Genomic DNA, 14,329 nt, shown 5'->3' on the forward strand with positions numbered 1-14,329 from the left:
ACTTAATTCCCTCTCTTGATATTTCATCATTTAAGCCCCTGAAGGAGAGTATGATGTAACGCCCAACACACGCCAGAGTCGCCTTTTGGAGAAGCAGCACCAAGCATGGGCAGAATACCGTCGCCAAGTTTGCTTAGGCAAATATTCAGGTATCTGTTGTCGTTCGAGTTTCCATCTGAGATGCAGGTTCCTAAACAGGTTTCATGGAGGTTTGGATCTCTCTCTTCCATCTATTTGAAGTTTTGAACTTCAAAGCACTCTTCGAGCCCACACAAGATGTATATGCTAGAGCCTCTCTATCATCAGGGGATAGGTACCAAAGCATTTATATCCTCCCAGAACTACAATAATATTATCCAGGACCACTCACTGTGAGCAGACTTAAAAAAACTATAATGTAAACTTCCTGTTGTGATTTTAACCAGTTTCCTCTTGTCTGATTCTCAGGGGAGATGGTAAACAGTTCATGTGAGCTTTCTGAACAATGGTTTAGCCTCTCTATAGGAACGTAACATGGCCAACCCTTCTACAGGCCATCTGCGTTGAGTTGTTTGTCCAGGTGCAATGCATTTTTCTTGTTAATTCACAAGTTCTTCTCTGGTCCCTTTCGAAATCAGGACATCTACTGGCAACTCACCGATCCAGGGGAGAGAAAAGTGTCTTGGTCCTAGAGGGGTGTTCAAACTATGATTTATGATCACCTTTGCCTTTCCCGTCAATCACTGTGCAAACTTGGGAATGTGAGCAAGGACGGAAATATATCACTACAGACAGCTTTCCAGTGCGGTGAGATTTTTGAGTTATAAAATATAAACTAAGAACAGCGACATCATGTTACATATCATAGATAGTCAACATTAACTTTATTTTTCAGTTTATTTATTTACTTTTTATTTTATTTATTTATTTTTTCAAGACAGGGTCTCACTCTGTCACCCAGGCTGGAGTGCAGTGGCACGATCTCGGCTCACTGCAACCTCCACCTCCCAGGTTCAAGTGATTCTCCTGCCTCAGCCTTCCAAGCAGCTGGGATCACAGGCACACACAACCACGCCTGGCTAATTTTTGTATTTTTAGTAGAGATGGAGTTTCACCATGTTGGCCAGGATGGTCTCAAACTCCTGACCTTAGGTGATCCGCCCGCCTCAGCCTCCCAAAGTGTTGCGATTACAGGGGTGAGCCACCTTGCCCAGCCTCCAGATTTTTTTTTTAATAAGAAGAAAAACTTTATTTCAAACAGGCTCACTGGTGTTTATGCTACAGCAAAGGCTGGTTGTAACAGGCAGTTTCACTACAAACCTGCACTGATTGACAAATCTGAAACTATTTAGCAATGATCAGTTTCTGCTAAAGTGTAGATTAAATCTACCAATATGTCAACTTTGACATTTATTATGGACCTTACTATTTACTAGTACAGGTTAATTTTTTTTTTTTTTTTTTGAGACAGAGTCTTACTCTGTTGCCCAGGCTGGAGTGCAACGGCGCAATCTCAGCTCATTGCAACCTCTGCTTCCCAGGTTCAAGTGATTCTCCTGCCTCAGCCTCCCTAATAGCTGGGATTACAGGCGCCACCATGCCTGGCTAAATTTTGTATTTTTAATAAAGACGGGGTTTCACCATGTTGGTCGGGCTGGTCTCGAACTCCTGACGTCAGATGATCCACTCGCCGTGGCCACCCAAAGTGCTGGGATTACAGGCGTGAGCCACTGCACCCAGCAGAGGTTAAATTTTTATCACAAAAAAAAAAAAAAATGAGAATAACCTAACAGTTTCTACTAAGGTAATGAGCTGTGAAATTTATTCCCCATTATTGCTTTGAAAATATACCCCTAGGTTGCTAAGAAAAATTCTGACGTCAACCCAATATATTATTTAACTGACCATCAGCTTGCTGGTCAGTCCTCTTCTAGCTGACTTGAACCAATGAAACGCCCGTGTTTCTCAACCCTTTGGCTAAAAGCAATATTTTCTTCTACTTCTGTGTACACAGAATTAGTGAGAACTATTTTACCCACATCAGCCTTGACTGCACTAACGCTTTCTTCTGTGGATAGAGATCCTATGTTCCGCGTGAGCACTTCGTTCTCAGACAGCTGCTGCCTTTTTGTCTCTCCTTTTTTTTTTTCTTTTTTTGAGACAGAGTCTTGGTCTTGTCGCCCAGACTGGAGTGCAGGGGCACGATCTCGGCTCACTGCCTCCGCCTGCCGGGTTCAAACGATTCTCCTGCCTCAGCCTCCCGAGTAGCTGGGATACAGGCACCCGCCACCCACGCCCGGCTAATTTTTGTATTTTTTAGTAGAGACGGGGGTTTCACCATCTTGGCCAGGCTGGTCTCTAACTCCTGATCTTGTGATCCATCCGCCTCGGCCTGCCAAAGTGCTGGGGTTACAGGTGTGAGCCACGCGCCCGGCCTGTCTCCCCTTCTGTGCGTACACCTAGAAGCCGTCCAAGTAGAAAATAGGTAATTTCCAGTTCTATGAATATATTAGTCCGTTCTTGCACAGCTGTAAAGAAATACCTAGCCTGGCGCAGTGGCTCATGCTTGTAATCCCAGCACTTTGGGAGGCTGAGGCTGGAGGACCACCTGAGGTCAATTTCAAGACCAACCTGGCCAACACGGTGAAACCCTGTCTCTATTAAAAATACACAAATTAACCAGGCATGGTGGCACACGCCTGTAGCTCCAGCTACTTGGGAGACTGGGGCATGAGAATCGCTTGAACCCAGGCAGCGGAGGTTGCAATGAGCCAAGATCACGCTACTGCACTCCAGCCTGGGGGATAGAGCGAGATTCTGTCTCCAAAAAAAAAAAAAGAAAGAAAAAGAAAAGAGAAATACCTGAGACTGGGTAATTTATAGAGAAAAGGGGTTTAACTGGCTCACGGCTCTGCAGCCTCAGGAAACTTACAATCATGGTGGAAGGTGAAGAGGGAGCAGGCATGTCACACGGCTGGAGCAAGGGCAAGAAGGAGAGTGGGGAGGTGCCACACACTTTTAAACAACCAGATCTCGTGAGAACTCTATCACAAGAACAGCACCAAACGGGGAAATCAGCAGGAAATCTGCCCCCAGGATCCAATCAGGCCCCACCTCCAACATCGGGGATTGCAATTGAACCTGAGATTTCATGGGGACAGAGACCCAAACCCATCAGTGAAGATCTCAGGTAAAACTCCAACTGCACCAAGCACCTGCCCCACCGTTATGTCAGGTTAGCACAATGTTGGGTCAATTTTTGTTCCAACTACCATAAGACTCCCTGGAGGTGCATGCTGAAGGTCATTGTGTTCTGCAAAAAGTGAAACAATTTTGGAAAAGATTGGTTCACACATGAGTTTTCCTTCACTACCTTTAGAACAATACCAGGTCTGACTTTAATCTCCTCCCGAATTTTAATACCCATTTTCAAATACTATCACCAGCTATACCCTCTTTTTAAAAAATATATATATTTATTTATTTTTGAGATAAGATCTTGCTCTGTCACCCAGGCTGGAGTGCAGTGGGGTGATCACGGCTCACTATAACCTCAACCTCCTGGGCTCAGGTAATCCTCCCACCTCAGCCTCCCAGGTAGCTGGAACTACAGGGGCACTCCATCATGCCCAGCTAATTTTTGTACTTTTTTGTAGAAACAGGGTTCTGTCGTGTTGCCCAGATTGGTTTCGAACTCCTGGACTCAAGCAATCTGCTAGCCTTGGCCTCCCAAAGTGCTGGGATTACAGATGTGAGCCACTGTGCCCAGCTGGCTACACCCATCTTTGGATCATCAACCTCATAGCAAGTTTGTTGACATCAAAGGACCCAATGATAATAAATTGGGGTTCCAAAGTATTATCTTGGAGAGACTGAATTTTTTTTTTTTTACTGCATATGCACAGACAACTTCAATATTGTATTTTTTGCTGAGCAGAAATTGAAATAGTTTCAATAGGAAGTCCTTCTGCTGCTGTACCTTGTGCAAAAATGCAAGGACCTATTCATACTGTTCTTTAGCCTGGCTGAGTCTTACTGAATCTATTTTATTTTGTATCCTAGCATTAAAAAAAAGATAAACTAATGTGATGGAGATCCCAGTTACTCTAATTTATTATATGAATGTATCAAATTATCACATATACCACAAAAATATGTACAACTGTTATATATCAATAAAAAATAAAATAAAAGCCACACGTAGTGGCTCACACCTGTAATCCCAGCACTTTGGGAGGCTGAGGTGGGAGGATGGCTTGAGCCCAGGAGTTTGAGACCAGCCTGGGCAACGTGGTAAAAGTCTGTCTCTACCAAAAAAAAGTAGCTGGGCATGGTGGCCTGCACCTGTAGTCCTCGCAACCCCAGAGGCTGAGGTGGGGGGATTGTTTTAACCGAGGGAGGTCGAGGCTGCAGTGAGTGATCACCCCACTCTACTCTAGCCTGGGCAATAGAGCAAGACCCCATCTCAAATAAATAAATAAATAAACAAATGTATAAGATTACAAAACAAAAGCAAATCTTTTTATTTATTTATTTATTTATTTATTTATTTATTTATTTTTTGAGATAGAATCTCGTGAGACTCTGTCTCCCAGGCTAGAGTGCAGCAGCATGATCTCGGCCCACTGCAATCTCCACCTCCCGGGTTCAAGCGATTCTCCTGCCTCAGCCTCCCAAGTAGCTGGGATTACAGGTGCCCGCCACCACGCACGGCTAATTTTTGTATTTTTAGTAGAAACGGGGTTTCACCATGTTGGCCAGGCTGGTCTTGAACTCCTGACTTCAAGTGATCCTCCTGCCTCAGCCTCCCAAAGTGCTGGGATTACAGACGTCAGCCACCATGCCCAGCAGCAAATCTTTTTAAAAATCTTATTTTTGTCAAATAAAAATATGTTTAAGCTTTTTGTCTATGGCAACTAGATGTTCAGAAGAAGTCTGAGGCTGAGTACAAAGTTCATTAGCAGCTGTCAACGAAGAGCAGCATCTGTCAATGCAGCCCTGTTCAGCATAGTAGCTCAAAACATCACGGCCAGGACAGTCAACAAACGTAACACCTCTGACTTGTTTGAAGTTCCCTTAGGTCCCTGGAATGCGTGTAGGAAAGGCATCAGGTGTACTACTTCCACAGGGTGTAGCACATTCTGGCCAAGGACAACTTGAGTCATCAGATTTATAAATGTTGGCCTCAGCCTACCCAAGGTGGATTCTGTGGTTCTTTCCAGTTCATTTTTGAACTTGACAGTGTGAACTCCAGAAATAGCTTTCACAGCTGTGGATTTTCCATGAGCATGCCCAGTTCCTCATGGCTTGTCTGCTGATAACTTGGTGTAAAAGTGGAGGCAATTTGGTGGACCCCAATATCCAACGTGGTGAAGTCCTGGTGAGAAAGATGCCCCCGAGTCACTCCAGCCTTGCCCCTTCACCATCTTGTCGGGAAAGCTGCGATTGTTGTTGTTGTTGTTTTTCTATTAAGTAGCCACTTAATAGAAAATAATCACACTACAATTTTTTAGGTCTCTGATATTTTGGTATGGCTGGGCCCTAGGCCTGTGGGGTGCCCATGGCTGGGGCAGGGGCTCTGATGAGGGATAGCTCCCACTTGCTCATTTGTTCCCACTGCCTAACACAGTGCCTGGAAAATAACCTGAACTCACCGCGTGTCTTTAGATTGATCAATGCATGTGGGCCCCAAATCTTCCCTAAGCAGTGTGATTTCTTTTTTCTTTCTTTCTTTTCTTTCACTGCAACCTACGCCTCCCGGATTCAAGCAATTCTCCTGCCTCAGCCTCCCTAGTAGCTGGGATTACAGGCGTGCACCACCATGCCCGGCTAATTTTTATATTTTTAATAGAGACGGGGTTACACCATGTTGGCCAGGCTGGTCTCCTGACTTCAGATGATCCGCCTACCTGGGCCTCCCAAAATGCTGGGATTACAGGCATGAGCCACCGCGCCTGGCTGGAAGTGTGATTTCATTTAAAAGCTTTTTCTTAGGGTGGGTGCTGTGGCTCATGCCTGTAATCCCAACACTTTGGGAGGCCAAGGCAGGATAATCACTTGAGGCCAGGAGTTCAAGACCAGCCTGGGCAACATAGTGAGAGCACCCCGCCACCAACCTCTACAAAAAATTAAAGAATTAGTGAAGCGTGGTGGCGCATACCTGTAGTCCCAGCTACTCAGTGGGGCTGAGAAGGGAGGATCACTTGATCCCAGAGGTTAAGGTTTCAGCAAGCCGTGATCACACTACTACACTCCAGCCTGGGTGACAGAGTGACACCCTGTCTCTTGATTTTATTTTCTTATTTTTTCTTTTTTAGAGACAGGATCTTGCCACATTGCCCAGGCTCGTCTCAAACTCCTGGGCTCAGGTGATCCTCCTGTCTCGGTCTCCCAAAGCACTGGGATTACAGGGGTGAGCCACCATGCCCTGTCCAGACCCTTTCTCTAAATAAATAAACAAATAAAAGTCTTTTTCAGACCTCCATAGACATGGAGAATATATGTTTTGCATATAAAAACCCTTCTATTAAAAACCCTTCACATTCTTGAAAAAGTAATCATGATATCTTTTAGTCAGCTCTTTTATTGATGAAACTATTCTGGTTCATTTAACTATTCACTAGAAAAATCCTCCATTTTTATAACTAGTTCTCCACTGTGTGCAGTGTCTACCTGTCATTGGCAGCCCCTACTGGTATAACATTCCATGAATGTTTGATTGATACAAAACACAGAGGAAGATTTACCTTCCCAACGTAGTTCAAAGTATTGGATTTTTCGATTTTTTGTTTTTTATGCCAACTGTTTCTTGGCTTGTGGTCATCCTGATCCCAAGCTGTTTACCTTCTGACCTTAGATCTATCTCATGTTGATTACTTTTTTATTTTTATTTTTATTTATTTATTTATTGTTACTATTATTTTGAGATAGGCTCTCACTCTGTTGCCCAGGCTGGAGTTCAGTGGTGCGATCTTGGCCCACTGCAGCCTCTGCCTCCTGGATTCAAGCGATCCTCCCACCTCAGCCTCCCTAGTAGCTGGGATTGTAGGTGCATGCCACCTCGCCCAGCTAATTTTTATATTTTTTAGTAGAGAAGGGATTTCACCATGTTGACCAGGCTGGTCTCGAACTCCTGACCTCATGGTCTGCCTGCCTTGGCCTCCCAAAGTGCTGGGATTACAGGCATGAGCCACCGCACCCAGCCAAATTTTATAATTTTTAAGATAACTTTTTTTTTTTGAAATGGAGTCTCACTCTGTCACTCAGGCTGGAGTGCGGTGGTGCCATCTCAGCTCACTGCAACCTCCGCCTCCCGGGTTCAAGCCGTTCTTCTGCCTCAGCCTCCTGAGTAGCTAGGATTACAGGCGTGAGCCACCACACCCGGCTAATTTTTGTATTTTTAGTAGAGATGGGGTTTCACCATGTTGGCCAGGCTGGTCTTGAATTCCTGACCTCAGGTGATCCACCCGCCTCAGCCTCCCAAAGTGCTGGGATTACTGGCATGAGCCAGCACACTGGTCCATATCAATCTTATAGGCACAGTTACAACATTAAATGAATGTTTACAGGCTGGGCTCAGTGGCTCATTCCTGTAATCCCAGCACTTTGGGAGGCCAAGGTGAGCAGATCACTTGAGGTCAGGAGTTCGTCACCAGCCTGGCCAACATGATGAAACCTTGTCTCTACTAAAAATACAAAATTAGCCAGGCGTGGTGGCACATGCCTGTAATCCCAGCTACTTGGGAGGCTGAGGCAGGAGAATCACTTGAACCCAGGAGGTGGAGGTTGCAGTGAGCTGAGATCGCACAATTGCACCCCAGCCTGGGCCACAAGAGCAAGACTCTAAATAAATAAATAAATAAATAAATAAATAAATAAATAAATAAAATACAAAAAATACAAAAATTAGACAGGTGTGGTGGCACACGCCTGTAATCCCAGCTACTCAGGAGGCTAAGGCAGGAGAATCGCTTGAACCCAGGAGGCGGAAGTTGCAGTGAACTGAGATCACACCACTGCACTCCAGCCTGGGTGACAGAGCGAGACTCCGTCTCAAAAAAAAAAAAAAATGTTAACTTTCAATTGATGACAAAAGAGCAAAAACGGTTTTAGTATTTCTCACTTTTCTCTAACATAGTCTTCATTTCTTCACACTTTTTATATTCTTTACTATGTCTAGATAGGAGACAATTTGCCATCGATTTTTTATACATGAATTTGGGGATTTTTTTCTCTTTTTGAACAAAATGTGTTTTGAAACAGGGTCTTACTCCATTGGCCAGGCTGGAGTGCAAGTGGCACAATCACAGCTCACTGTAGCCCTGACCTGCCCTGGCTCAGGGGATCCTCTCTCCTCAAACCTCCCGAATAGCTGAGACTACCTCCTGAATAGCTGGGACTACCTACAGGTGCACGCCACCACTCCTGGCTAATTTTTTTATTTTTTGTAGACATGGAGTTTTGCCATATTGCCCAGGCTTGTCTCAAATTCCTGAGCTCAAGTGATCTGCACGCCTCGGCCTCCCTAAGTGCTGGGATTATAGGTGTGAGCCACTGAGGCCAGTCCTCTTTGTGAAATGTTGATGTTCTGCTTTTAATTCATCCTACAAGACATGAAGACTTCTCAAACAGGGCATTTACTTGAAAGACAGCTAACCTAAATGGATTTAACTATAAATTCAATATAGTTCTTAATTTGTTTAATGTTATAAATATAAATCACTTAAACGATTCCACAATTGGAATTATGATATAATCTAATTTCTCTTATCCTGACTTATCAATTATTTACATTTTTATGAATCTTTGTTGGCACAATGTCCTTCTTAAAGTTATCTAGCTAATACACTCTCACTATTCATATTCTCTATTTATTTACCTTTTGAATGTTTTAATAATTGTTTTTGCACGTAAAATTAACATCTCTCACCATCATCAGTTATGGCAGCATTTTTTTCTCACGATTATAATTACCTATTTCTTCAGCTGACTGACAGAATTTGTATGTTTTATGTTTTATTTTTTGAGAGACAAGGTCTCACTTTGTCACCCAGGTTGGAGTGCAGTGGCACGATCATGGCTCACTGCAACCTGAACCTCCTGGGCCCAGGCGATCCTCCCAGCTTAGCCTCTCAAGTAGCTGGGACTACGGGCACACACCACCATGTCCGGCTATAAAAAATTGTTTTAGTAGAGACGGAGTCTCACGATGTTGCCCAGGCTGGCATCAGCCACCGTGCCTAGCCCTGACTGGCAGAATTTTAAGATACAAGCACACAGAAGATATTTTCTTCAAGGAGCATCTAAAATACTTACCTATATTTTGAAAGAGAATATACCTATTATTAACACAATATCCTAATTGTATTCTTATTTATGATCATGACATTAAGCTGACTACGGCGGTGGCTTTGGCAAATCGTACACACAAGTTCACAGAAGCCAGAAACGGTGCTGAGGTCGGTACCTGGCTCCCTTCCCAACACCAAAGCCGAAGACCAAATTTTGGCCAAATACTAGGGGCAAAGCTAAACTGTGGTACAGCCCTGTCTAGTCTAAGAGCAGGGACCATGGGGGTGGGCTGGCCTGGGTTTGAATCCCAGTTCTGTCACTTATTGGCTATGTGGCCTTGGATGGGTTACTCTTTGTGCCTCAGTCTCCTCGTCCATAAAGTGGGGGTGATAAAGCACCTATATCACTGGGTTGTGGTGAGAATTCTATGAGATAATATTTGCCGTGTACCTATCTTATGTAAGTACAAGTATGTAAATGTCCGATGCTGCTATTTTTAATTATTATTAACTAGCTACCCGTGAAACTTAACTCACGACTTATTGCTTTTTTTTTTTTTTTTTTTTTGGGGGACAGGGTCTTGTTGTTCAGGCTAACACGCAGTGGGTGATCATAGCTCACTGCAGCCTTGACCTCCTGTGCTCATGTGATCCTCCTGCCTCAGCCTCTGGAGTAGCTGGGACTACAGGCATGAACTACTGCCCCTGGTGAATTTCCTATTTTTATTCTATAGAAATGAGGTCTGATATGATTTGGCTGTGTCCCCACCCAAATCTCATCTTGAATGCTAGTTCCCATAATCCCCAAGTGCTGTGGAAGGGACCAGTTGGAGGTAATTTAATGATGGGGGTGGTTACCCCGACGCTGCTGTTCTCATGATAGTGAGTGAGTTCTCACGAGAGCTGATGGTTTTATAAGAGGCTTTTCCCTCTTTGCTCGGCACTTCTCCTTGCTGCTGCCACGTGAAGAAGGACGTGTTTGCTTCCCCTTCCACCATGATTGTAAGTTTCCTGAGGCCTCCTCAGCCATGCTGAACTGTGAGTCAGTTAAACCCCTTTCCTTTATAAATTACCCAGTCTCAGGTATTTCTTTATTAGCAGTGTGAGAATGGACTAAGGCAAGGTCTCACTATGTTGCCCAGGCTGGTCTCGAACTCTTGGCCTCAAGTGATCTTCCTCTCTCAGCCTCCTACAGTGCTGGGATTTCAGTTGTGAGCCACCATGTCTGGCCAGAAATTTTCGTAAGAATATGAATAACAGAGTTAATCATGATTGGATATCATACTTTATTTTATATATGTGTCTTTTAATTATCCAAGCACATTTTTAAAAAGCTTTTAATTATGGAAATTGTCAAACATACACAAAAGTACAAAGATCAGCATCAGGAGCCCTGGTGTGCCCATCTCACCTTCCGTGCTGACCAATATCCTGCTTACTCATTCCACCAAGTGCATTCAGTCCAAACTCCTAGAGCCACTGGTCATATGACAGGCAGCGCAGCACAAAGTCAGCCCACTCCACAGAATCACCCATCTCAAGGTGTGGCAGCTTTTTACTCTATCTGAGAGATGGACAAAGGGCGTAGGAACTTAGTCCCTAGTTCAAATGTTTACACAGAAGAATCTTTCACATGTTTAATTCAAATTGTATTTTAACTGTTGATATTAGGAGAGGCACAAATCACTTCAGTTGCTTTTGGTCTTAGTTGTGCTCACAGTGTTGAATACTTGTGCTGCCAACAGATTCAGTAAAAGCTCGAAAACCTCTGAAGTCAAAAGCCCAAATTCAAACTCTTAACAAGGACCTTGTCTTGCCACATCAATACATTCAACTGCCGAGACAGCCACACCCTCAGGCCCAGAGAATCGGGCCTGGTAGTGCCGTCCAAGCTCTGCCATATGATGGCCTTCATAGAAAATGCAGTGTTTGGCTGGGCGTGATGGTTCACACCTGTAATCCCAGCACTTTGGGAGGCTGAGGCAGGTAGATCACCTGAGGTCAGGAGCTTGAGACCAGCCTGGACAACATGGCAAAACCCCATCTCTACTAAAAATACAAAAAATTAGCCAGGCGTGGTGGTGGACTCCTGTAATCCCCACTACTTGGGAGGCTGAGGCAGGAGAATCACTTGAACCTGGGAGATGGAGGTTGCAGTGAGCCAAGATTGCACCACTGCACTCCAGCCTGGGCGACAAGAGCGAAACTCTGTCTCAAAAAAAAAAAAAAAAAAAAAGAAAAGAAAAGAAAATGCAATGTTTTGGGGGAGACAATCCTCTGGGGTAAGCAGATGAGGATGCTCACAGCCAGGTACCTGGGATCGGCACCTTTTTCATCCATTTGAAGCCCATATACCCTGCATGCTGGCTGAGAAGCCCTAGACTGAGATAGGTACTTTACATATACCAACTCCTTTCATCCTTACAACTACCCTACAAAGAAGGCACCCTGTATTCTCTCTTCATAATGGAGGACATTGAGGCACAGAGAAGTGAAGCAGTTTGCCCAAGATCACACAGCCAGAAAGGGTCAGTCATCTCTAGCCCAACGTTCTGAGTACCTACCTTCCCACCATTAGCCTCTCTAATAAACCATTCCAGATTATCCCATGGTTTCCAACTTAGCCAAACCATACCATGCATTTATTTATTTATTTGAGACAAAGTCTCGCTCTTGTCCCCCAAGCTGGAGTGCAATGGCATGATCTCGGCTCACTGCAACCTCTGCCTCCCAGGTTCAAGCGATTCTCCTGCCTCAGCCTCACGAGTAGCTGCGATTACAGGCGCCTGCCACCACACCTGGCTAATTTTTGTATTTTTAGTAGAGACGGGGTTTCACCATGTTGGATAGGCTGGTCTTGAACTCCTGACCTCAGGTGATCCACCCACCTCGGCCTCCCAAAATGCTGGGATTACAGGCGTGAGCCACTGAGCCCGGCCTCATACCGTGCATTTAAAAACTCAAGTTCATGGCCTGGTTTCCCACATTGCGTATGCATTTTCACACTTCCTCTATCTCATCTTTCCTTTTTAGATTCCGAACTGCTAGACAGCATGAACGAAACAAAATGCTGAGCACAGAGTAAAATACCTTTGGCCAAATGACCAGTCACATCAAACCTGTTTGTCTCTATTCCTGTAGGCTCTCAGAATGTTTGAAGATGTTAAAAATGAGGGGAAAGTAGTGAGACCCTGTTTTATCAGCGTATCATTGGTCCAAAAAGTCCAGAAAAGAGGATACCGCTAAGTTTCTTTTCTATACAGGATGCAGACATTGAATGTTTTCGCTTTCTTGTGCTTTTTTTTACTCTCACATATTGGGAACGCCTTATTCTTTCTGGCCCTATTTCATATCTGTGTTTCGATCTCTGTGAATTCTCAAGAATGCAATGCTACTATACGAGTCACACTTGAACGACCCTAAAACAAATAAGTAAACAAAAAGCTTCAGAAAGCTCACACACTTGTTATTACCTGAAATTGATGTGGGTATAGACTGACATCCTACCAACGCAGAATAGGCTGATGAAAAGACACATTCGTTGTTTGCAAAGGTTTTTGCCAGCCAGAACACAACACAAAACTTTTAGGTTGCAATGAATCACCTAAGTCAGGAAACAAAGTGATTTTAACGAGTAATAATCACAATGCCTTATCTCACTTGTAATATTTACAAAATGTTCTTGACATCACCAAGGCCACAGCCCTAGGAAGAGGAGGGAGAGCGGATGTGGACGCATTCATTCAGTCCCGGCTATGTGCCACGTGCTTGCATTCACATGGTAAAAAATCTCAGGCCAGCGTGATTATTCTCAATTTCAAGATGAAGATACAGAGTCACTGAGATAAGGAATTTACTCCAAATCATGCAGCTAGAGAATGGGGCACTGGAGTCCATGCTTTCTCTCCACCATGCTGCCTCTTTGAGTTACCCAAGAAAAGCTTTGAGAAATCATGAGAATTCACTAATTTCCCAAAGATTTCATTTTACCCCTACACTTAACCAGAAAATAACATTTTCTCAAGATCCAAAACTGTTAATTCTATTGAAGAACAGTCAAGGCAACCAACATATCTCAATTGCCACATCACATGCTTTGATTACTGGAAAAGATATATGATCTTGATACTCATACTTTCCAGTATCCCCCACAGTGAGATGTTGGAAACTTACATATCACAGTATTCATTGCCCCCCAAAATATAAATGGGTCAAACTCATTGAGTTAAAAAGCAGACATTATCATCCTTGGATAAACCCTGTTAGGGAGACATCTAAAGCAAAAGGACATGGAAAAGTTGAAAGCAAAACGTGGGGAAAAGACACCAAAAATATATTAAGCAAAAGAGAACTGGCATAACTACATCAGTATGACACACACACAAGGACTCTAAGACAGAAAAGGTTCCTATATAAAAATGAAATTTTCGTGGCACTAAGAAGACATAATAATTCTAAATGTATGTGCACCTAATAAAAATGTCTCACACCATATACATAAAAAAGTAATAGAGGCCAGGCACGGTGGCTCACACCTGTAATACTAGCACTTTGGGAGGCTAAGGCTGGCAGATCACCTGAGGTCAGGAGTTCAAGACCAGCCTGGCCAACATGGTGAAACCCCATCTCTACTAAAAATGCAAAAATTAGCCAGGTGTGGTAGTGCATGCCTGTAATCCCAGGTACCTGGGAGGCTGAGGCAGGAGAATTGATGGAAGGTTCCAGCCGGGAACCTTCCACCTCGCCAGGAGGTGGAGGCTGCGGTGAGACGAGATCGTACCACTGCACTCCAGTCTGGGCAACAGAGTGAGAATCTGTCTTTAAAAAAAAAAAAAAGAATAGAAATTGACAAATCCACCAATGTTTTTTCTCAATAATTGGTAGGTCAAACAGCGAAAAAGAATCAATAAATAGGCCGGGCACAGTGGCTCACACCTGTAATCCCAGCACTTTGGGAGGCTGAGGGGGGTGGATCACCAGAGGTCAGGAGTTCAAGACCAGCCTGGCCAATATGGTGAATCCCCATCTCTACTAAAAATACAAAAAAATTAGCCAAGTGT

The 14,329-nt window shown here is 44.0% G+C and overlaps 1 pseudogene; it reads right to left on the minus strand.

Annotated features, from left to right (window-relative positions):
- Positions 1-1,898: 1,898 nt before the first annotated feature.
- LOC100445638 (eukaryotic translation initiation factor 2 subunit 3-like) lies at positions 1,899-12,771 on the minus strand (annotated as a pseudogene).
- Between the last annotated feature and the right edge of the window lie 1,558 nt (positions 12,772-14,329).

This window comes from Pongo abelii, chromosome 1 (genome assembly GCF_028885655.2).
Source record: "Pongo abelii isolate AG06213 chromosome 1, NHGRI_mPonAbe1-v2.0_pri, whole genome shotgun sequence".
Lineage (NCBI taxonomy): Eukaryota > Metazoa > Chordata > Mammalia > Primates > Hominidae > Pongo > Pongo abelii.